The sequence below is a fragment of the Leucoraja erinacea genome, chromosome 2 (genome assembly GCF_028641065.1).
Source record: "Leucoraja erinacea ecotype New England chromosome 2, Leri_hhj_1, whole genome shotgun sequence".
Taxonomy (NCBI): domain Eukaryota; kingdom Metazoa; phylum Chordata; class Chondrichthyes; order Rajiformes; family Rajidae; genus Leucoraja; species Leucoraja erinaceus.
Genome location: NC_073378.1, coordinates 138,105,978 through 138,129,502, shown reverse-complemented (window position 1 = coordinate 138,129,502; position 23,525 = coordinate 138,105,978). Strand labels below are relative to the sequence as shown.

The 23,525-nt window shown below is 47.9% G+C and overlaps 1 protein-coding gene across 1 annotated transcript in view; it reads left to right on the top strand.

Annotated features, from left to right (window-relative positions):
* The window catches only part of LOC129716156 (IQ motif and ankyrin repeat domain-containing protein 1-like), an 86,507-nt gene that overhangs the window by 24,395 nt on the left and 38,587 nt on the right, over positions 1-23,525 (top strand).

Here is a 23,525-nt window from a genome sequence, read left to right as displayed (position 1 = left end):
GTCGCACACCGGGTCTTGGTGTTAAAGCCCCCGGCGTGCGCTCGCAGAGTCCCGCGGCCATTCCAAGCCGCGCGGGGCGGTGATGTCAGGCCCCGCTCCAGGAGCTCTTCGACCCCGCAACTCGGGCGGGAGAAGTCGCCGTTGCGAGAGCCCTGAAAAGCGGTCTCCCTCCAGGGACCCGCGGCTCGCCGGTGCCGCCGTCCACCAGACCCGCAGTTGGAGCAGCAGCATCAGCAGCGCAGCAGGACTTGGCCAGCTCCGCAGCAGCGAGTCGTCGCACCAGAACTCCACCACCGGGCCACCCGCTCGTGGCCCCAACGCCAGGAGACCCGCGACCCGTGAGGTGAGATTTAAAAGTTACCCTCTCCCTCCCACCACCCCCACCCCCCCACACACACACCCCCAACCAAAAATACCAAAACTTACATAGAAACATAGACAAAAATAATAAAACGCGGACGGCCTGCAGAGGCCGCTGCTGACCGAGTTAGCCACGTGTTCCATGGCTCCTCCTTTGCAGCCCCAACTGGCCAGGTCTTACGACAACGGAACTCCTCTCTCTCTCTCTCTCTCTCTCTCCGACAAGAAAAGGTCTCGGTCTCCCGTGCAGGGAGAGATTTAAAAGTTACCCGTGCCTGCCCTCAATCCTCACTCTCCCTCTCCTTCCTGAGAGTTAAGAGCTGCGAGTGTTTGATTGTCCTAGGTTATCGGCAATGGAACAATGAAAATCTTACTGTAGTTTTACAGGCCCGGTAACACAATACAATAAAATAAATAAATATACAATCATCAATAAAGTAATAATCAGTAATACTAGTTAAACAGACCATAACAGTGCAAAATCCAAGTACACAACCATTGTTTGAGTCGATCTGGTTTCTGTCAGCAACATTAGACCCCTCACTGTCAACAGCCATTGATATGTTGAGGGAATTGCAAGGACATACACAGGAACCTTACAATACTGAAGGAGATGGTTCTATCATTGTGTCTGTGCCATCTCTCTGAAACATCTGTGCTCTGGCACCATTGCGCAGCTCTTTCTCACAATCTGCACATTTCCTACGGTCAGTCTAATGCATCTTTGAAAAATGCTACTGAATGTGTCCCACGCAACCATCCAGCCTTGCGTTCCAGTCTCACTGCATTGACATATTCGCTCTTCTGACCACTGGGCTTAGATCCAATTAAATCTCTTGTCATTGATCTGGCTGCCAGTGAGAAATCCCTCTCCTTTTGTACCCTCTTGACATAAGTTTCAAATATTTGAGAGATCTGGCACCACAGGAAGATAGGGTAATGATCTGTAAAAGCATTGAGTATTGAAGTTGGGATGTCATGTTACAGTTGTACAAGGCGTTGGTAAGGTCACACTTTCAATATTGTGTTCATTGTGTTCACCCTGCTATAGGAAAGGCAACATTAAGCTGAAAAGATGGCAGAGAAGATGTACAAGAATGTTGCCAAGACTCGAGGGATATTATGTTATAGGATGTACAGGATGTTGGTGAGGCAGCACAGAGTATTATATACACTTCTGGTCACCCTGCTATATCAAAGGTGCCGGTAAACTGGAGAGTGCGGAAAGATTTGCAAGGATGTTGCCAGGACTCGATGGCCTAAGCTATTGGGAGAGGTTGAGCAGGCCAGGACTTTATTCCTTGGAGAACAGCTGGTTGAGGGGTGATCTCATAGAGGTGTATACAATTATGAGGGGAATAAGTAGGGTGAATGCCCAGGGTCTTTTGCCCAGGGTAAGGGAATAAAGAACGGGAGAATGTAGGTTTAAGGTGAGACGGTAAAGACTATCATTATTATCTTTTAAGGGACACTTTTCATAAGATCATATCATAAGATACTGTGATAGGAGCAGAATTAGGCCAATTGGCCTAACGAATCTACTCCGTCATTCAATCATGGGTGATCTAGCTCTCCCTCCTAACCCCATTCTCCTGCCTTCTCCCCATTACCTCTGGCACCCGTACTAATCAAGAATCTTTCTATCTCTGCCTTCAATATATCCACTGACGGCCTCCACAGCCTTCTGTGGCAAAAAAATCCACAAATTCACCACCCTCTGTCTGAAGAAATTCCTCCTCATCTCCTTTCTAAAAGACCGTCCATTAATTCTGAGGCTATGACCTCTAGTCCTGGACTCTTCCACTAGTGGAAACACCCTCTCCATATCCACTTTATCCAAGCCTTTCACTATTTTGTACGTTTCAATGGGGTCCCCCTCATTCTTCAAAACTACAGCGAGTACAGGCCCAGTGCCATCAAACACTCATCATATGTTAACCGTCTCATTCTTGGGATCATTCTTGTAAACCTCCTCTGGACCCGCTACAGAGCCACCACATCCTTACTCAGATATGGTGTCCAGAATTGCTCACAAAATTCCAAATGCAACCTTACCAGTGCCTTATAGAGCCTCAGCATTACATCCCTGTTTTTGTACACAAGTCCTCTCGAAATAAATGCAATCACTTTGTTTGCTTTCTTTACGACCGATTCGACTTGCAGATTAACTTTTGGGGAATCCTGCACCAGCACTCCCAAGTCTCTTTGCATCTCCGATTTTTCGATTCTCTCCCCATTTAGAAAATAATCTATGCCTTTATTCCTACTACCAAGTCCTTCTGTACAGTTCCTGCTTTCTCTACACTACCTGCTCCTCCACCTATTTTCGTATCATCCGCAAACTTGGCCACAAAGCCTTCAACCACCCCGTCCAAATCATTAATATACAATGTGAAGAGCAGCGGCCTCAGCACTTAGCCCTGCGGAACTCCGCTAGTCACTGGCAGCCAAACAGAAAAAGCCCCCTTTATCGCCACTCTTTTCCTTCTGCCATCGAGCCAACCTGATATCGATGCTAGTATCTGCCCTTCAATCTCATTTTACTTAGCAGCCTAACGTGTGGCACCTTATCAAAGGCTTTCTGAAAATCTAGGTAAACAACATGTACTGTCTGTCCTGCTATTTACTTCTTCAAAGAATTCCAGCAAATTTGTAAGGCAAGACCTCCCCTTCACAAAGCCATGCTGACTTTGGCTTATTTTATCGTGAACTTCTAAATATTCCATAACCTCATCATTTGCATACATTGGGTATGCAGCAAAGAATTTCACTGTGCCAACCACTGAAGTCAGACTAACCGGCCTATAGTTCTACCTATTCTGCTTTGCTCCCTTCTTGTGTAACAGGATAATATTGGCAATTTTACAATCATCTGGAACCACTCCTGACTCTAGTGATTCTTGAAATATCACTATCAATGCCTCCACAATCTCTAAAACCACCTCTTTCAGAACCCTAGGGTGCAGTCCATCCGGTCCAGGTGACTTATCCACCTTCAGCCCTTTCAGCTCCCCAAGTACCTTCTCCCTAGTAATAGCCACTCCACTAACTTCCACCTCCTAACTCGCTTGAATTTCAGGCACGTTGTTGATGTCTTCCACTGTGAAAACTGATTTAAAAAAGTTATTCAACCCCTCTGCCATTTCTATATTCCTCATTATCACTTCTCCTGCATCATTCTCCAGTTGCCCAACATCCACTCTTGCCTCTTTCTTACTCTTTATATAACTGAAGAAACTCTTGCTATCCTCTTTTATATTATTGGCTAGCTTACCTTCATATTTCATCTTTTCTTCCCATATTGCCGTTTTAGTTACTTTCTGTGGTTCTTTAAAAGCATTGTAATCATCTGGCTTCCCACTAATCAAGTCAAGTCAAGTCAAGTCAAGTCAAGTTTATTTGTCACATACACATACGAGATGTGCAGTGAAATGAAAGTGGCAATGCTCGCGGAACAACAAAACAACCAAACAAATTATAAACACAATCATAACACACATATTATTTTACATAATAAATAATAGAAGGAAAAACGTTCTGTACAGTTAGTCCCTGGTGAGAAAGGCGTTTACAGTCCGAATTGCCTCTGGGAAGAAACTCCTTCTCAACCTCTCCGTTCTCACTGCGTGGCAACGGAGGCGTTTGCCTGACCGTAGCGGCTGGAACAGTCCGTTGCAGGGGTGGAAGAGGTCTCTCATGATTTTGTTTGCTCTGGAGTTGCACCTCCTGTTGTATAGTTCCTGCAGGGGGGTGAGTGAAGTTCCCATAGTGCGTTCGGCCGAACGCACTACTCTCTGCAGAGCCTTCTTGTCCTTGGCAGAGCAATTCCCAAACCAGATGGTAATGTTCCCGGACAAGATGCTTTCCACCGCCGCTGCGTAGAAGCACTGGAGGATCCTCGGAGACACTCTGAATTTCCTCAATTGCCTGAGGTGGTAAAGGCGCTGCCTTGCCTTACTCACCAGTGCTGAGGCGTGTGATGACCATGTCATATCCTCAGAGATGTGGACTCCCAGATATTTAAAACAGTTCACCCTATCCACAGGATCCCCATTTATACTCAATGGAGTGTACGTCCTCGGATGATGTGCCCTCCTAAAGTCCATGATCAGCTCCTTCGTTTTTTTGATGTTCAAGAGGAGGCTGTTCTCCTGGCACCAGTGCTAGATCAGCCACCTCCTCCCGGTAGGCCCTCTCATCATTGTCTGAGATCAGGCCCACCACCACAGTGTCATCAGCAAACTTAATTATTGAATTGGAGCTGAACCTAGCCACACAGTCATGTGTGTACAGGGAGTACAATAGGGGGCTGAGGACGCAACCCTGGGGCGATCCTGTGCTCAGGGTGAGGGACTTCGATGTATTGCCTCCCATCTTGACTACCTGGGGCCTGGCGGTGAGAAAGTCCAGGACCCAGGCACACAGGGAGGTGTTGAGCCCCAATTCCAGTAGCTTCCCGGCCAGTCTGGTGGGGACTATCGTGTTGAAGTTGCATCATTGCAATGTTATATGCCTTCTCTTTTAGTTTTATACTATACTTGACTTTTCTTGTCAGCCACGGTTGCCTCTTTCTCTCCCAAGAATCTTTCTTCTTCTTTGGAATAAAAAGATCCTGCATCTTCCGAATTATTCCCAGAAATTCCTATCATTGCTGTTCCCCATTCAATTTCACCTTCTCCCTCTCAAATTGACTAAAACTTATCATGTTATGGTCGCTACCTCGTAATGGTTCCTTTATCAAATCCGGCTCATTACGGGACTCTAAATCCGGAATTGCCTTTTCTCTGGTTGGCTCCACTACAAGCTGCTCTTGGAATCCATCTCGGAGGCACTCTACAAATTCCCTTTCTTGGGGTCCAGTACCAACCTGATTTTCCCAGTCTACCTGCGTATTGAAATCTCCCATGACCACCGTAGCATAGCCTTTCTTACATGCCAATTATATCTCCTGATGTAACTTGTTTCCTATATCCTGGCTACAGTTTGGGAGCCTATAAATACCTTTATATCAATAACAACATTTAAGTTACATTGGAGAGGTACATGAATAGAAAAGGTTTACAGGGATTTGGGCCAGGCACAGGCACACGGGGACTAGCATGGATGGGCATCTTTGTTGACATGGATGCCGTATGACTTTCTAAACTCGATTCTGTCACCTTAAACCTAACACTGCTTGAATTTCCTTAAAAGATTCCATGCAAATAGTTGTTTAAGAAAGAACTGCAGATGCTGGAAAACTGAAGGCAGACAAAAATGCTGGAGAGACTCAGCGGGTGAGGCAGTATGTATCTATGGAGCGAAGAAAATAGGCAACGTTTCGGGTCGAGACCCTTCTTCAGAAGAAGTGTCTCGCTCCATAGATGCTGCCTCACCCGCTGAGTTTCTCCAGCATTTTTGTCTACCATGAAAACAGTTAATGAGTCAGGTGTAAGTTATTCAGCAGTTTTATTTCACAATTGTTAGCAAACACGGGATTGGGAGGAGAATGTTTCACCCTTGACTTCAAATGCTTTCTGCACAGAGATTACAGGTTCAGTCCATGAACTCTGCCACACAGGGAACATCATTGTGTATCATCCACTTCCTGCAACAGTGTAACTTGCCTTCACAAACGACCCGCCATACTCACACTGCAATGTTTATTCAACACTTCAAACTCTGGCTGAGCTGTACACAGGAATAACAGGTTGCAGAGTGTTTCTGATACAATGGGCGTGGGCTGTTCCTCAAAGGCAGAGGAACAAAGTCCTGCCCTTCCTTCTCGCCCCAGCTCCCCTTTCCAACCCTGTCTAGCACTTGACATTGAATCTCCAACAGAGTAAATTCTGTGTCTTTGCTATTCTCTCTCTCTTGTCTTGCAACCAGTTGATACTTGAGAGGATGATCGGGTGATGTCTGAATTGCGAGTAGTTTCAGCATTTCAGGCCAGTCGAACATTTACTAAGGTCATGGCTGGTCTGATCAAATCCACATCCCCTCCACTCCCAGAAAGTCTTTCACCCCTTGCTCACCATCTCCCACTGGCTTAAACACGCTCTCAGACTACTGCCTCTACTGCCCTTTGAGGAATGGAATTCTAAACACCGTTAGCCTCTTGGAGAAGCACAAGAGGTACGGTACATTTTTCTTGAAGCAGTTTGCTTCTAAGCTGTGTTAACTGCTCTTCCACAACTGTCTTGGTGTCAAAGTCTGATCCAAGCCAACAAAAAAAATTGAATTACTTAGCAGGTTAGGCTGCATCTATGGAGAGAGGTAAACTGTTTCAGGTTAACAACCATTTCAGATTCAATTTAATTGTCATTGTCAGTGTACATTACAGAGACAACGAAATGCATTTAGCATCTCCCTGGAAGAGCGACATAGCAAACGATTTGAATAAATAATAATAAGTGTCCGGGGGGGGGGGGGGGGGGTGGTGATTGGCAGTCACCGAGGTACGTTGTTGAGTAGAGTGACAGCCGCCGGAAAGAAGCTGTTCCTCGACCTGCTGGTTCGGCAACGGAGAGACCTGTAGCGCCTCCCGGATGGTAGGAGGGTAAACAGTCCATGGTTGGGGTGAGAGCAGTCCTTGGCGATGCTGAGCGCCCTCCGCAGACAGCGCTTGCTTTGGACAGACTCAATGGAGGGGAGCGAGGAACTGGTGATGCGTTGGGCAATTTTCACCACCCTCTGCAATGCCTTCCGGTCGGAGACAGAGCAGTTGCCATACCATACTGTGATGCAGTTGGTAAGGATGCTCTCGATGGTGCAGCGGTAGAAGTTCACCAGGATCTGAGGAGACAGATGGACCTTCTTCAGTCTCCTCAGGAAGAAGAGACGCTGATGAGCCTTCTTGATCAGAGTAGAGGTATTGTGGGTCCAAGAGAGGTCATCGGAGATGTTGACACCCAGGAACCTGAAGCTAGAAACACGTTCCACCTCCGTCCCGTTAATGTGGATGGGGGTGTGCGTGCCGCCTCTGGACTTCCTGAAGTCTACAATGAGCTCCTTGGTCTTCTTGGGGTTAAGGGCCAGGTTGTTGTCAGCGCACCATGCTGCTAAGTGCTGGACCTCCTCCCTGTAGGCCAGCTCATCGTTGTTGCTGATGAGGCCAATCACCGTTGTATCATCTGCATACTTGATGATGGTGTTAGTACCATGCACAGGTGTGCAGTCATAGGTGAAGAGGGAGTAGAGGAGGGGGCTCAGCACACAGCCCTGTGGAACGCCGATGTTCAGGGTGAGGGTTGAAGAGGTGTGCTTGTCTAACCTCACAGACTGGGGTCTGTTGGTTAGAAAGTCCAGTATCCAGTTGCAGAGGGAGGGGTCGATGCCCAGGTTACCGAGTTTGGTGATCAGTTTTGATGGTATAATGGTGTTGAATGCTGAGCTGTAATCGATGAACAGCATTCTTACGTAAGTGTCTCTGTTGTCGAGGTGGGAGAGGGCGGAGTGAAGTGCCGTTGAGATGGCATCCTCCGTACTCCTGTTCTTGCGGTAGGCAAACTGATAGGGATCCAGTGTGGGGGGTAGGCAGCTTTTGAGGTGTGCCAGGACCAGCCTCTCGAAGCACTTGGTGATGATGGGGGTAAGTGCAACTGGGCGGAAGTCGTTGAGGCTTGCCGCAGTGGAGTGTTTTGGCACTGGCACAATGGAGGTGGTTTTAAGGCAAGTGGGGACAACTGCTTGGGCAAGTGACAGGTTGAAGATGTCAGTCCAGACGTCTGTCAGCTGCGCAGCACAGGCCCAGAGCACGCGCCCGGGGATGCCGTCAGGGCCAGCAGCTTTACGTGCATTAGTCCTACTCAGTGCCACGTACACGTCGTAGGGGGTGAGTGTGAGGGGTTGGTGATCGGCAGGTAGCACAGCTTTGATGGCTGTCTCTAGATTGTCCCTGTTGAAGCGGCCATAGAAGTGATTAAGCTCCTCAAGGAAGGAGGCGTCGCTGGATGTGGGGGTGATGTTGGAGGGTATGGAGTCCGTGATGGCCTGGATGCCTTGCCACATGCGTCGGGGGTCGGAGTTGTTGTTGAAGTGCTCCTCAATCCTGAGCTTATGGCAGTGCTTGGCCTTCTTGATGCCCCTCTTCAGGTTAGCCCTGGATGAACTGTAGGCTCGAGCATCGCCTGACCTGAAAGCGGTGTCCCGTGCTTTCAGCAGTAGCCTGACCTCGCTGTTCATCCATGGCTTCTGATTCGGGTATATGGTCACCTGTTTGAGGGAGGTGACACTATTGATGGTGGAGTTTATAAAGTCCAGAACAGAGGATGTGTAGGAATCAATGTCCGTGTGGGAGTCAAGGGTGGCCTGGGCTGCAAACGCCTTCCAGTCAGTGTTTCCAAAACACTGCTGAAGTGTGAAGTCCGCTTCCTCTGACCAGACTTTAACTGTCCTCACAGTTGGTTTAACCCGTCTGATGAGTGGGGAGTACTTAGGGAGCAGGAACAATGAGACGTGATCAGACTGACCAAGGTGGGGGAGGGGGGTAGCTTTGTAAGCTTCAGCCATATTGGTGTAGACTTTGTCCAGTGTCTTGTCTACTCTAGTGGGGAAGGATACATGTTGGTGGAATTTGGGGAGTACAGTCTTCAGGTTGGAGTGATTGAAGTCACCCGCAACAATGAAGGCTGCCTCGGGGTTGTGCGTCCGTTGATTGCTAATGGCAGTATGCAGCTCTTTCATTGCAAGCTTAGCATTAGCATCAGGAGGAATATAGGCTGCAGTCACAACAGTGGAGGTGAACTCTCTGGGCAGATAGAACAGTCTGCATCTAACCAAGAGGAACTCAAGGTTAGCTGAGTAGTGACTCTCGATGATGGTGGAGTCCGTGCACCATGCTTTGTTTACATAAATGCACAGGCCCCCACCTCTGGTCTTGCCGGAGTCTGATGTCCTGTCCGTTTGGAGTAAGTGACGCCCCGATAGCTGGATGGCGCTGTCAGGGACGTCAGTGTTGAGCCAAGTTTCCGTGAAGATCAGGATGTTGCAGTCCTTGATCCAGTTGTGGGAGGTGATCCTTAGCCGGAGTTCATCCATTTTGTTTGCCAGTGAGCGCACGTTAGCGAGGAAAAGGCTAGGAATCGCTGCCCTGTGTGGGGCTAGGATACATGTTGGTGGATGTTGGTTCATGTTGGTTCATTTCAACTGAATTGAATGTTTAGTTTAGTTTAGTTTAGAGATAGATCATGGAAACAGGCCCTTCAGCCCAGCAAGTCCACGCCGACCGACAATCACCCATACACAGGTTCTATGTGCCAATTGACCTACAAATCTGCACGTCTTTGGAATGTGGGAGGAACCTGGAGGAAACCCACACGGTCACAGGGAGAACATAGAAACTCCATACAGACAGCACCCATAGTCAGGATTGAACCTGGGTCTCTGGTGCTGTAAGGCAGCAACTCTACTCTGAAAGAACAGACAGTGTGTTTGTGAGAATCCTTTCCACTTGGTCACCACAATCACCATTATTTTTCAGGCAGAAGAGAGAGAGAGGATTTCATTTGTGACTACCCCACTAGCACTTGGAGCAGGCCCCAGTTCCATGACACACCAGCAACCACAACCTGCACGTGTCTAAGCGATCAGCACAAAACTGCTCCCACCTCCAGATCAAGGACAATAGAGGACAAAACTGATCCCGCCTCCAGATCAACAAAGACCATAGAGGATCGCTGGGATGAGAATTGGCCAGAGTTTCCCATCAGCCAAGCCGGACAAGAGAGTGAACGGCCTAACATTGAGTCCCAGGTGAAAGAGGCCATTGCCTCTGGGCTGGCCCAATCAAATGATACCTTCCAGAACAAGATAGGCCTGCTTCAGGATGCATTTGAGACAAACAGCAGAAAAACTCAGAGGGCTATGGGGCTGATGTACAACTCCATGAACAGGGTGAAGGTCAACCTGGAGATGGTGGACTCCACGCTGGATACTATGAACTCCCGTCTGGTGGAATTTCAGAGGGGCATTAAGACCGGACTGAAGGAGCTGACTGTGGAGGTCGGCCACCTAGCATCTACACTTGCGTGGAACGGCAGAAACTCCCGGGATAATTTGGCCCCCAGTGGCCTGCCACTCCATGGCACGGCGTCGCCACAGTCTGTGCCCGATACCTTCTTGCACGGGCGGTGAGCACCCACCACAGCAGCAAAGGCAATCGCACGCAAGGCCCAAGATCATTAATAAAATACTGGAAAAAAACCTCTTGTGTTGTTTGCCCTAGGAAATAGGAAAAGTATTAAGCCTGGAATTAAGGTCACATTTAGGCCATAACATGACATTCTCATCATCTTCAATCTTCAGGGCTTGCCAATGCGAAAATGAGTGGTAGAACCTGGTCATATTATGCCCAACCCGTGTACTCTTTCACAGGAGCTATACCTGACTGTTCTGAAAGATGAACAGTACAGGAATTGGTCCTTCAGCCCACGATATCTGTGCTGACTATGATTCCAAGTTAAAAAAATTCCATGCACCATAATCAATATCCCTCCCCTTCCTGCCTGTTCACATGCCTGAATAACTGGATTTTCACTGCCACTATCATCTCTGCTTCCACCATCTCCACTGGCAGTACATTCCAGGCACTTACATCGTACATCTCCTTTCCACTCTCCCCCTCTCACCTTAAACCATCCCACTGCGGGACTTCACATATCCACCCTTGGACAAAAGACTGTCCACCTAATCTGTGCCTCATTATTTTTTATACTCCCATCAAGTAGTTTACATATTTTATATATATAATTTTATATATTCTATCCTCAAATTCTGGTGTCCAGAGGAAACAATCCCTAACCTCTCCCTAACCTCTCCTTCTAGCTAGTGCCCTCCAATCCAGGCAGCATCCTGGTAAAGCCATCACATCCTTCGTGTAATAGGGTGCCAGAACTGCACGCAATACTCCAAATGTGGCCAAAACTCAGATTGTGTGGTTCAAGCTGAGGAAAGTAGAAACATTAACAGTTTAGGAGCCACGAGAACAGAAAGATCAATGTCACAATGACCAGCTCTGTTGTTTGACAAAGTTCTTGCTATTGAGGGAGTGCAGCGTAGGTTTACTAGGTTAATTCCCGGGATGGCGGGACTGTCATATGCTGAGAGAATGGAGCAGCTGGTCTTGTACGCTCTGGAGTTTAGTTGGATGAGAGGGAATCTTATTGAAACATATAAGATTGTTAAGGGTTTGGACACGCTAGAGGCAGTAAACATGTTCCCGATGTTGGGGGAGTCCAGAACCGGGGGCCACAGTTTAAGAGTAAGGAGGAAGCCATTTAGAACGTAGGGAACACTTTTTCTCACAGAGAGAGGTGAGTCTGTGGAATTCTCTGCCTCAGTGGAGGCAGGTTCTCTGGATGCTTTCAAGAGAGAGCTAGATAGGGCTCTTAAAAATAGCGGAGTCAGGGGATATGGGGAGAAGGCAGGAACGGGTTACTGATTGGGGATGATCAGCCATGATCACATTGAATGGCGGTGCTGGCTCGAAGGGCCAAATGGCCTACTCCTGCACCTATTGTCTATTGACTAAGCAAGAAAGACTCTTTTGCCAGGAGCAAAGACATACGTTAGAGATGAAATGTTAGGAGGTGTGAAAAAAAAATTGACGAGTTGTGAATTTTGAAGCTAGAAGAAGGAATGTAGGTGGAAGGGGCAGGGGTGATATTGGTCTAGGTCCAGGTGGGGCACAGGGGGAGAGGAAGTGGGGAAGAAACAAGGGTGGTGGAAGAAGCAAGGGGGTGGGGGATGGTTTGGAATCTAAATTTGGAGATTTCAATGTTTATACCATTGGGTTGTAAGCTTCCCAAGTAGAACATGAGGTGTTGATACTTCAATTTGCATGTGGCCTCTCTGGCAATGGAGGAGGCGCAAGACTGAAAAATCAGTGTGGGAATGGGAAGAGGAGTTAGGAACTGAGAGATCCAACAGGCCTTGGTGGACACAGAGCAATGCAGAGGAACAGATAGGTCAGCAGATTATGGCAAGGTGCAAAGCAACAGGGTTGTCGTAGTGGGTGACTAATTTTCCCAATATTGACCGGGGTGGATGCCTTGGTGCAGAAATTGTTAGATACATGTCAGAGGTTTTTTTGACACAATATGGGGGGAGGGGTTGACAAATTGGAAGTATAAAGAAGGAGTTAAAGGGGAAGTGAGTTTAGGAAAAGTTACACAAGGCTCCTGAATTAATGGTAAGGAAAGTTCGAGAAGGGATAAGAGAGTAAGGTCAGGGCCAATAGTGACCAGTGTGAGAGGGGAGGTGAATACCGAAGTTAAAGTGTTGTATATGAATGCACAAAGTATAAGAAATAAAGTGGATGAGCTTGAGGCTCAGTTAGAAATTGGCAAGTATGATGTTGTGGCAATTACAGAGTCATGGCTGCAAGAGGACCAGGGTTGGGAACTGAGTATTCAGGGGTATACATCCTATCGAAAAGACAGACAGACGGGCAGAGGGGGTGGGGTATCTCTGTTGTTAAGGAATGAAATTCAGTCCCTTGCGAGGGGTGACATAGAATTAGGAGGTGTAAAGTAATTGTGATAGAACTGAGAAATTGTAACGGTAAAAAGACCCTAACGGGAGTAATCTACAGGCCCCCAAACAGTAGCCTGGATATAGGGTGCAAGTTGAATTAGGAGTTAAAATTAGCATGTCGCAAAGGTAATGCTGTGGTGGTTATGGGAGATTTCAACATGCAGGTAGACTGGGAAAATCAGGTTGGTGCTGGACCCCAAGAAAGGGAGTTTGTGGAGTGCCTCTGAGATGGATTCATAGAGCAGCTTGTACTGGAGCCTACCAGGGAGAAGGCAATTCTGCATTCAGTGTTGTGCAATGAACCAGATTTGATAAGGGAACTCAAGGTAAAGGAGCCATTAGGAGGCAGTGACCATAATATGATACATTTTAATCTACAATTTGAGAGGGAGAAGTGAAAATCGGAAGTGTCAGTATTACAGTTGAGCAAAGGGGACTATGGAGGCATGAGGGAGGAGCTGGCCAAAGTTGACTGGAAAGGGACCCTAGCAGGGATGACAGTGGAACAACAATGGCAGGTATTTCTGGGAATAATACAGAAGGTGCAGGATCAGTTCATTCCAAAGAGGAAGAAAGATTCTAAGGGGAGTAAGAGGCGACCGTGGCTGACAAGGGAAGTCAAGGACAGTATCAAAATAAAAGAGAAGAAGTATAACATAGCAAAGATGAGCAGGAAGCCAGAGGATTGGGAAACGTTTAAAGAGCAACAGAAGATAACTAAAAAGGCAGTATGGGAAGAAAAGAGGAGGTATGAAGGTAAGCTAGCCAAGAATATGAAGAAGGTTAGTAAAAGCTTCTTTAGGTATGTAAATAGAATAAATAAGACAAATGTGGCTCCCTTGAAGAAAGAAACAGATGAACTCATCATAGGGAACAAGGTAATGGGAGACGAGTTCAACAGGTACTTTGGATCTGTCTTCACTAAGGAAGACACAAATAATTGGTGGCTAAAACAGGAAGGCAGAGTATTATCGACACACATAGGAAGAAGGGTTTCGGCCCGAACCATTGCCTATTTCCTTCGCTCCATAGATGCTGCCGCACCCACTGAGTTTCTCCAGCATTTTTGTCTACACAAATAATTTCCCAGATGAACTAGTGGCCAGAGGACCTAGGATGACGGAGGAATTGAAGGAAATTCACATTAGGCAGGAAATGGTGTTGGGTAGACTGCTGGGACTGAAGGCTGATAAATCTCCAGGGCCTGATGGTCTGCATACCAGGGTACTTTAGGAAGTGACTCCAGAAATCGTGGATGGATTGGTGATCATTTTCCAATGTTCTATAGATTCGGGATCAATTCCTGTGGATTGGAGGGTAGTTAAGAAAGGAGGGAGAAAGAAATAAAGGAGAGAGAAACCAGTTAGCTTGACATCGGTGGTGGGGAAGATGCTGGAGTCAATTATAAAAGATGATATAGCCGAACATTTGGATAGCAGTAACAGGATCGGTCCGAGTCAGCATGGATTTATGAAGGGGAAATCATGCTTGACTGATCTTCTGGAATTTTTTGAGGATGTAACTAGGAAAATGGACATGGGTGAGCCAGTGGATGGAGTAAACACAGCAAAGAGTAGCCGGAAGCCAGAGGATTGGGAAACTTTCATAGGACAACCGAAGGAAACAAAACGGGCAATACGGGCTGAAAAGATGAAGTACGAGGGGAAGCTGGCCAGGAATATAAAGAAGGACGTTAAAAGCTTCTTTAGATATGTTAAGGGAAAAAAAGTAGCAAAGTCAAATGTGGGTCCCTTGAAGGCAGACACGGGTGAAATTATTATGGGCAACAAGGAAATGGCAGAAGAGTTGAATAGGTACTTCGGATCTGTCTTCACTAAGGAAGACACAAACAATCTCCCAGATGTACTGGAGGACAGAGGATCTAAGGGGGTAAATTAGGCTTAACTAATCTTTTGGAATTTTTTGAGGATGTGACAAGTAAAATGGATGAAGGGGTGCCAGTGGATGTAGTGTATCTAGACTTTCAGAAAGCCTTTGATAAGGTCCCGCACGGGAGACTGGTGACTAAAATTAGAGCACATGGTATTGGGGGTAGGGTGTTGACATGGATAGAAAATTGGTTGGCAGACAGGAAGCAAAGAATAGGAGTGAATTGGGTCCTTTTCAGAATGGCAGGCAGTGGCGAGTGGAGTGCCGCAAGGCTCGGTGTTAGGGCCGCAACTGTTTACTATCTATATTACTAAAAGTCTGATCTTGACCGCTTTTGGCTTACTGTGCTGTGATTTCCGAGAGAAAGGCGCCACCTACTGCTGTGATTTTTGGCCACCTCGCTCAGAGTCCCCCCTCCGCCTTCCTGGACCAGAGGATTTTTCCTACTTATGAAAAATCAGAGCAATATTAATGTTTTTTTAAATTTTACCATTCTCTCTTCTGCCCCTGCTGGAGGGATGGGGAGGGACTATAAAACCAGGAAGTGGTGTGCCCCACTCAGTCTCTGCAAGATGGAGGAAGCCAGAGGGTCACGTCTCTCTGAGCTCTGAATATCACTGAATACATGTCTACTCAAATGTGAGTGCCCTTAATGTGGTTTGAAAATGAAAGTATGGTTGTTTTGAAGTAAAAAGGCACTGCCTGTAAAAGGTTGTTTGGGGGGTTCGGGTTGCAGTAAAAAGCACTGCCTGGAAATGGTTGTTTGGGGGTTTGGGTTGAAGTGAAAAGGCACTGCCTGCAAATGGTTGTTTAGGGGGTTTGGGTTGAAGTGAAAAGGCACTGCCAGCAAATGGTTGTTTGTCTAAACTTGACAACTTCCTGATTGCATTATATTGATTTTGCATAAAATGCTACCACTTACGGCGGTGATTTTTGGCCATCTTACTCAGTCCCCCTCCGCTCATCAGGTGCAGAGGATTCTTCCCATCAATGAAAAAAAAAAGTGTTATTAGTGTTTAAAAAATGTTGAGAATCTCTCTCCTGTCAATCACGTGTGGGTGTGGCTCAGTCTCTGCATGATGGGGGAGGGAAAGGTCATGACTCTATCTGAGCTGGGAATCAACTGAACACACTGAATGTCTACTGAACTGTGAGTGTGGTGTTTTCTGTGGTTTTATGGTGGTTTTTATGGCGGTTTTTATGGCGGTTTCACCCTGCTTGTAATAGTATGAAACTGCATTTGAATATGATGGCCTTGCACCCTGCATGAAATGGTATGAAACTGCATTTGAATGTGGTGTCATTGTTCCCTGCATGAAATGGTATGAAACTGCTCTTGAATTTGGTGGCCTTGCACCCTGCTTGAAGTGGTAGGAAACTGAACTTGAATTTTGTGGCCTTGCACCCTGCTCAAAGAGGTAAGAAACTGCACTTGAATTTAGTGGCCTTGCACCCTGCTTGAAATGGTAGGAAAATGGATTTGAATTTGGTGGCCTTGCACCCTGCTTGAAATGGTAGGAAAATGGATTTGAATTTGGTGGCCTTGCATTCTGCTTGAAATGGATTTTCAAGGAATAGCTATGAGTTAACTGCCAGCCCACCAGTCGTGCCAGCACATCAGGTTTGAGGAACTGAGCTGCCACCCCAAGAATCCATTTGGCCTACAATGTCCATTCTAGCCCTCTGGAGACCAGCAGTCCCTGCAGCCAACAACACCCATACCAGCGCTCCAGAAAGCCCCCTCCACCCCCATTGGCTACCAATATTAGAATTGATGGAGAGGTGGAATATTGCGTAGAGGGACCAGCCCTCCCATGTGAACATAGGACCCAACGGGTCCCACTTAGTCTAGTATATATTAATGATTTGGAAGGGGGAGCTAGGAGCAACACTAGCAAGTTTGTGGATGACACAAAGCTGGGTGGCAGTGTGAACTGTGAAGAGGATGTTAGGAGGTTGCAGGATGACCTCGCCAGCTTGAGTGAGTGGGCAGATGCGTGGCAGATGCAGTATCTATAAAGTCTGATCTTGACCGCTTTTGGCCCACTGTGCTACGATTTCCGAGAGAACGCCTCCACCAACGGCCGTCATTTTTGGCCACCTCGCTCAGAGCCCCCCTCCACCTTCCGGTACCAGAGGATTTTTCAGAGAGATATTAATGTTTTTTTTTAAATTCACCTTTCTCTCTGCTGCCCCCTCTGGCGGCAGAAGGGGGACTATAAAACCTGGAAGTGTAGTGCCTCACTCGGTAGTGCCAGACCCAGGAAGCGAGAGGGTCAAGGCTCTCTGAGCTGCGAATAACACTGAACGCACATCTACTCCACCGTGAGTCCCCTCGATGCGTGTTCACAAAATGAATCTTGGTTGTCGGGCGGCTGCAGCCCAATTGTTTGCCTCTCCTTTTTAACAAGTTTGTGTTCACAAAATGAATTTTGGTTGTCAGGTGGCTGCAGCCCAATTGTTTGCCTCTCCTTTTTAACAAGTTTGTATTCACAAAATGAATTTTGGTTGCCAGGTGGCTGCAGCCCAATTGTTTGCCTCGCCTTTTTTAAATGTTTGTGTTCACAAATGAATTTTGGTTGTCAGGTGGCTGCAGCCCAATTGGCTGCCTTGGCTTGGCTTTTTAAATCGTTGCAACATTTGGATGCCAGCCCAAGAATCCATTCGGCCCACAATGTCTATACTAATAATAGTAGTAATAATAATAATAATAATAATAATAATAATAATAATAATAATAATAATAATAAATTATATTTATGGGTGCCTTTCAAGAGTCTCAAGGACACCTTACAAAAATTTATCAGGTAGAGGAAAAACATGTAAGGGGAATGAAATAAATAGTAGAGACATGACTAGTACACAAAGTAAAGACAGAATTCAATACAAAACACAATATGAGGCAATTAATGCACAGATGAAAAGGGAGGGGGACGTGGGACTAAGGATAGGCAGAGGTGAAGAGATGGGTCTTGAGGCGAGACTGGAAGATGGTGAGTGACACGGAATTGCGGATCAGTTGGGGGAGGGAGTTCCAGAGCCTGGGAGCTGCCCTGGAGAAGGCTCTGTCCCCATAACTGCGGAGGTTGGACTTGTGGATGGAGAGGAGACCGGCTGATGTGGATCTGAGGGACCGTGAGGGTTGGCAGGGGGAGAGGAGGTCGGTGAGATATGAGGGGGCCGGATGGTGGTGGGCTTTGTAGGTGAGGATCAGGATTTTGTAGTTGATCCGGTGGGAGATGGGAAGCCAGTGAAGTTGTTTGAGGACTGGAGTGATGTGATGCCAGGATTTGGTGTGGGTGATGAGTCGGGCGGCTGCGTTCTGGACCCGTTGGAGTCGGTTGATGTAGGTGGAGCTGATGCCAAGGAGAAGTGAGTTGCAGCAGTCCAGTCGGGAGGAGATGAAGGCATGGATGAGTCTTTCAGCAGCGGGAGGTGTGAGAGAGGGTCTGAGTTTGGCGATGTTGCGGAGATGAAAGAAGGAGGTTTTAATGCCATGGTGGATGTGAGGCTCAAGAGAGAGGGTGGAATCAAAGATCACGCCAAGGTTGCGGGCCTAGGGAGATGGGGAGACAGTGGTGCCCTCGATGGTGAGATTATATTAGATTAGATATAATTTATTGCCACACAACCAGGGTCGGTGGAAATTTGGGTTGTCAGCAGCAGTACAATAATAAAGAACACACAACCACAATAAAACTGTAACACAAACATCCACCACAGCATTCATCACTATGGTGGAAGGCACAAAATTTGGCCAGTCCTCCTCCATTTCCCCTCCGGACCAGAGTCCAGAGTCAGTCCAGGATCGGCTCTTCCTCACCGGAGACCGCGGCTTTAAGTTGTTGTAGGCCGCAGGCCGGCGGTCGAGATTTAAAGTCCCCGCCGCAGCCAGAAGCACCGTAGACTGCAAGGCCGGCGGTTGAAGCTCCCCTCCAGGGGTGATGGTGAGTCCATGCCAGCCCTGCGGTAGAAGTTGGCCGCGGGCCGGCGGTGGAAGCTTCTTCCTTCCCCGGGTCCCCCACGAGGGATCCCATGCTGTAGACGCCGCACCAGCTGGAGCTCTGCAGACCGCGACTTCAGGCCGCGACTTCAGGCTGCCGGCTGCCCCGGGCCAGTGAAACGGAGCGCTCCCCTCCAGCGAGCCCCAGCGAGGGCTCACCCGCTCCACGCCGAGAGTCCACGCTGCGTCCGCCGCTGAAGCCCCCGGGCGCGTCTCCGGGAAAGGCCGCGCCGATCCTTGATGTTAGAAAATGGGGGAGGCGACCTGAAAAAACTCGCCTCTCCATGGGGGAGGCGACCGAAGCGGTTTCCCCCTTACCCCCCCACACCACCCCCCACACAAGACACACAAAGGAACATTAAATACAAACTTTAAAACATACTAAAAAATAAAAAAAGGTTGAAAAAACTGACGCGCTGCTGACATGGCTGCTGCTCAGAGCAGCGCCCCCTACGCTGAGAGTGGAGTTATTGATTTTGCTGAGTGTGGCTTTGGACCCCATGAGGAGGAATTCTGTCTTATCGCTGTTGAGTTTGAGGAAATTATGTTGCATCCAGGTTTTTATAGCTGACAAACAGGAGTTGATATGGGGGAGGGGGGGGTTGTGGGGGGATTTGGTGCCGAGGTAGATCTGGGTGTCATCGGCGTAACAGTGGAAGTCCAGGTTGAAGTGGCAGAGTATCTGAATAAAAAGAACCCACCACCAGCTGATTTCACCATCCAATCAGCTTGGAAAAGGGAATGGGAGTCCAAGGACGTCCCAAATAAACATCTGGTGTCAGACCCCACCCTACCGGTCCCTGGCACCAATCTCCCAAGGAAGCAGTGGACGACGCTGATTAGATTCAGGACTGGACATGGCCCCTGCTTGGCCATCCTTCACAAATGGGGCAGCAGTCCAACCCCACGGTGTGCTTGTGGAGAGCAGCAAGCAATGCAACACATCATTGAAGCATGGCCTCAACAAAGACTCAAAGGAGGACTTGTCACATTTCATACAGCAAATCAAGAGGCAACTGCTTGGCTAAAGGACTTTGCATTCGCTAAATAAAATAAATCTGACCAAGGGGGAGGATGTAGATGATGAAGAGGATGGGGCCGAGTACGGAGCCTTGGGGAACGCCTTGAGTGACTGTGGCTGTAGCAGAGGTGTGGTTGTGGAGAGAGATGAAGTGGGATACTAGCCCTCTGGAAACAAGTACCTTCGGCCCGCAACACCCATATTAGCTCAACAGACAGCCCCCCACTGGCGAGCAATATTGGAATTGGTGGAGAGGTGGATTATTGCGTTGGTGACCAGCCTTCCCGTGTGATGCTGGGACCCAACGGGTCCCACTTAGTCTAGTAATATAGATAAATGTAAGGTTATCCACTTTGGCGGCAAAAACAAGGGGGCAGATTATTATCTCAATGGGGTTAGGTTAGGCAAGGGGGAGGTGCAGCAAGACCTGGGTGTCCTTGTACAGCGGTCACTGAAAGTTGGCGTGCAGGTACAGCAGGCAGTGAAGAAAGCTAATGGGATGTTGGCCTTCATAACAAGAGGATTTCAGTAAGGAGTAAAGAGGTTCTTCTGCAGCTGTATAGGGCTTTAGTGTGACCACATCTGGAGCATTGTGTACAGTTTTGGTCTCCTAATTTGAGGAAGGACATCCTTGTGATTGAAGGCAATGCAGCGTAGGTTCACGAGATTGATCCCTGGGATGGCGGGACTGTCATATGAGGAAAGTTTGAAAAGACTAGGCTTGTATTCGCTGGAGTTTTGAAGGATGAGGGGTAATCTATAGAAACATATAAAATCATAAAAGGACTGGACAAGCTAGATGCAGGAAAAAGGGTCCCAAAGTTGGGCGGGTCCAGAACCAGGAGCCACAGTCTTAGAATAAAGGGGAGGTCATTTAAAACTTTTTCACCCAAAGAGTTGTGAATTTATGGAATTCCCTGCCACAGAGGGCAGTGGAGGCCAAATCACTGGATGGATTTAAGAGAGAGTTAGATAAAGCTCTAGGGGCTAGTGGAGTCAAGGGATATGGGGAGAAGGCAGGCACAGGCTATTGATAGGGGACGATCAGCCATGATCACAATGAATGGCGGTGCTCGCTCGAAGGGCCGAATGTCCTCCTCCTGCACCTATTTTCTATGTTCCTATGTAGTGTACCTGGACTTTCAGAAAGCATTTGATAAAGTCCCACATAGGAGATTAGTGGGCAAAATTAGAGCACACGGTATTGGGGGTAGAGCACTGACATGGATAGAAAATTGGTTGGCAGACAGGAAACAAAGAGTGGGGATTAACGGGTCCATTTCAGAATGACAGACAGTGACTTGTGGGGTACCGCAAGGCTCGATGCTGGGACTGCAGATATTTACAATATATATTAATGATTTAGATGAAGGGATTAAAAGTAACATTAGCAAATTTGCAGATGACACAAAGCTGGGTGGCAGTGTGAACTGTGAGGAGGATGCTATGAGGATGCAGGGTGACTTGGACACGTTGGGTGAGTGGGCAGATGCACGAGATGCAGTTACCACCATTGCTGGGGACTTCAATAAGGCAAACCTAAAGAAATCACTCCCTATCTTCCACCAACATGTCTCCTGCTGCACCAGAGGACCAAACACCCTCGACCACTGCTACACCACCATCAAGAATGCCTATCGCTCTATCCCTCGCCCTCACTTCGGTAAATCCGACCATACCGCGGTGCTGCTTCTTCCTGCCTACAGGCAGCAATTAAAGAGCACACCCCCAGAGGTGAGGACAGTAAAGAGCTGGTCGGGGGGAAGGGGGGGGGGGGAGCAGAGGAACAACTACAGGACTGTTTGGAGTCTGTAGACTGGGCAATGTTAAGAGACTCGGCAACGGACTTGAACGAATACGCCACAGTCGTTACAGACTTCATTAAGAAATGTGTGGAGGACTGCGTCCCCATCAAAACCTTCCGAGTGTTTCTCAATCGGAAACCTTGGATGAACTTTGAGATCCGCACTCTTCTGAGGACCAGACACCAGGCATTCATGTCTGATGATACAGTGGTCTACAAAAAGTCCAGATACGACCTTGGTAAGGCCATCAAAAAGGCCAAAAGGGACTTCTGCTCCAAGCTGGAGGATGAGACAGATGTTCGGCAGCTGTAGCGGGGCCTGAATGCAATCACCTCCTACAAGGCGAAACCAGGAGGCAGCTCGAATATCGGTGAAACATCACTCCCCGATGAGCTTAATGTGTTTTACGCACGCTTTGATAGGGAGAACACCGATGTGCCTTCCCGATCCCCCATCCACTGTGATGGTATTTTAGTCTCAGTCACAGAGGCCGACGTCAGGAAATCCTTCAGAGGGGTGAACCCCCAAAAAGCACCTGGACCTGATGGCATAACTGGTCATGTTCTAAAAACCTGTGCGGGCCAACTGGCTGGAGTTTTTACGGACATTTTCAACCTCTCACTTCTGAGGTCTGAGGTTCCCACCTGCTTTAAAAGGGGCATCAATTATACCAGTGCCCAAGAAGAGTAAGGTGACGTGCCTCAATGACTATCGACCAGTGGCACTAACGCCTGTGGTGATGAAGTGCTTTGAGAGGTTGATCATGGAGCAAATCAACTCCTACCTCGACAAAAACCTGGACCCACTGCAGTTTGCTTACCGCCACAACAGATCAACGGTGGATGCGATCTGCCTGGCCCTCCACTCCGCTCTGGACCACTTGGACAACAAAAACTCATATGTCAGGCTGTTATTCATTGATTACAGCTCGGCATTTAATACTATCATCCCCTCCAAGCTGGTTACCAACCTCGCAGAACTGTGTCTCTGCGTATCCCTCTGCAATTGGATCCTCGACTTCCTCATCCACAGACCACAGTCTGTTCGTATTGGTGGAAATGTGTCAGACTCGATAACAATCAGTACGGGAGCACCTCAAGGCTGCGTACTCAGTCCCCTGCTGTACTCACTCTATACTCATGACTGCGTAGCCGGTCACAGTGCGAACTCCATCATCAGGTTCGCTGACGACACCACTGTTGTGGGGCGTATCGCTGATGGGGATGAGTCAGAGTATAGAAGTGAGATCGAGCAACTGTCCATATGGTGCCAGCACAATAACCTGGCCCTCAACACCAGCAAAACCAGGGAACTGATTGTGAACTTTGGGAGGAGTAGGATGGGGACCCACAGTCCCGTATATATCTTTCGATGGTTGAAAGGGTCAAGAGCTTCAAATTCCTGGGCGTGCACATCGCTGAAGATCTTTCCTGGTCCGAGAACACTGATGCAATTATCAAGAAAGCTCATCAGCGCCTCTACTTCCTGAGAAGATTACGGAGAGTCGGTTTGTCAAGGAGGACTCTCCACAGATGCACAGTAGAGAGCATGCTGACCGGTTGCATCGTGGCTTGGTTCGGCAACTTGAGCGCCCTGGAGAGGAAAAGACTACAAAAAGTAGTAAACACTGCCCAGTCCATCATCGGCTCTGACCTTCCTTCCATCGAGGTGATTTATCGCAGTGGCTGCCTCAAAAAGGCTGGCAGTATCAACAAAGACCCACACTATCCTGGCCACACACTCATCTCCCTGCTACCTTCAGTAGAAGGTACAGGAGCCGGTAGACTGCAACGACCAGGTTCAGGAATAGCTGCTTCCCCACAGCCATCAGGCTATTAAACCTGGCTCAGACAAAACTCTGAACATTAATAACCTATTATTTGTTATTTGCACTTCATCAGTTTATTTATTCATGTGTGTATATATTTATATA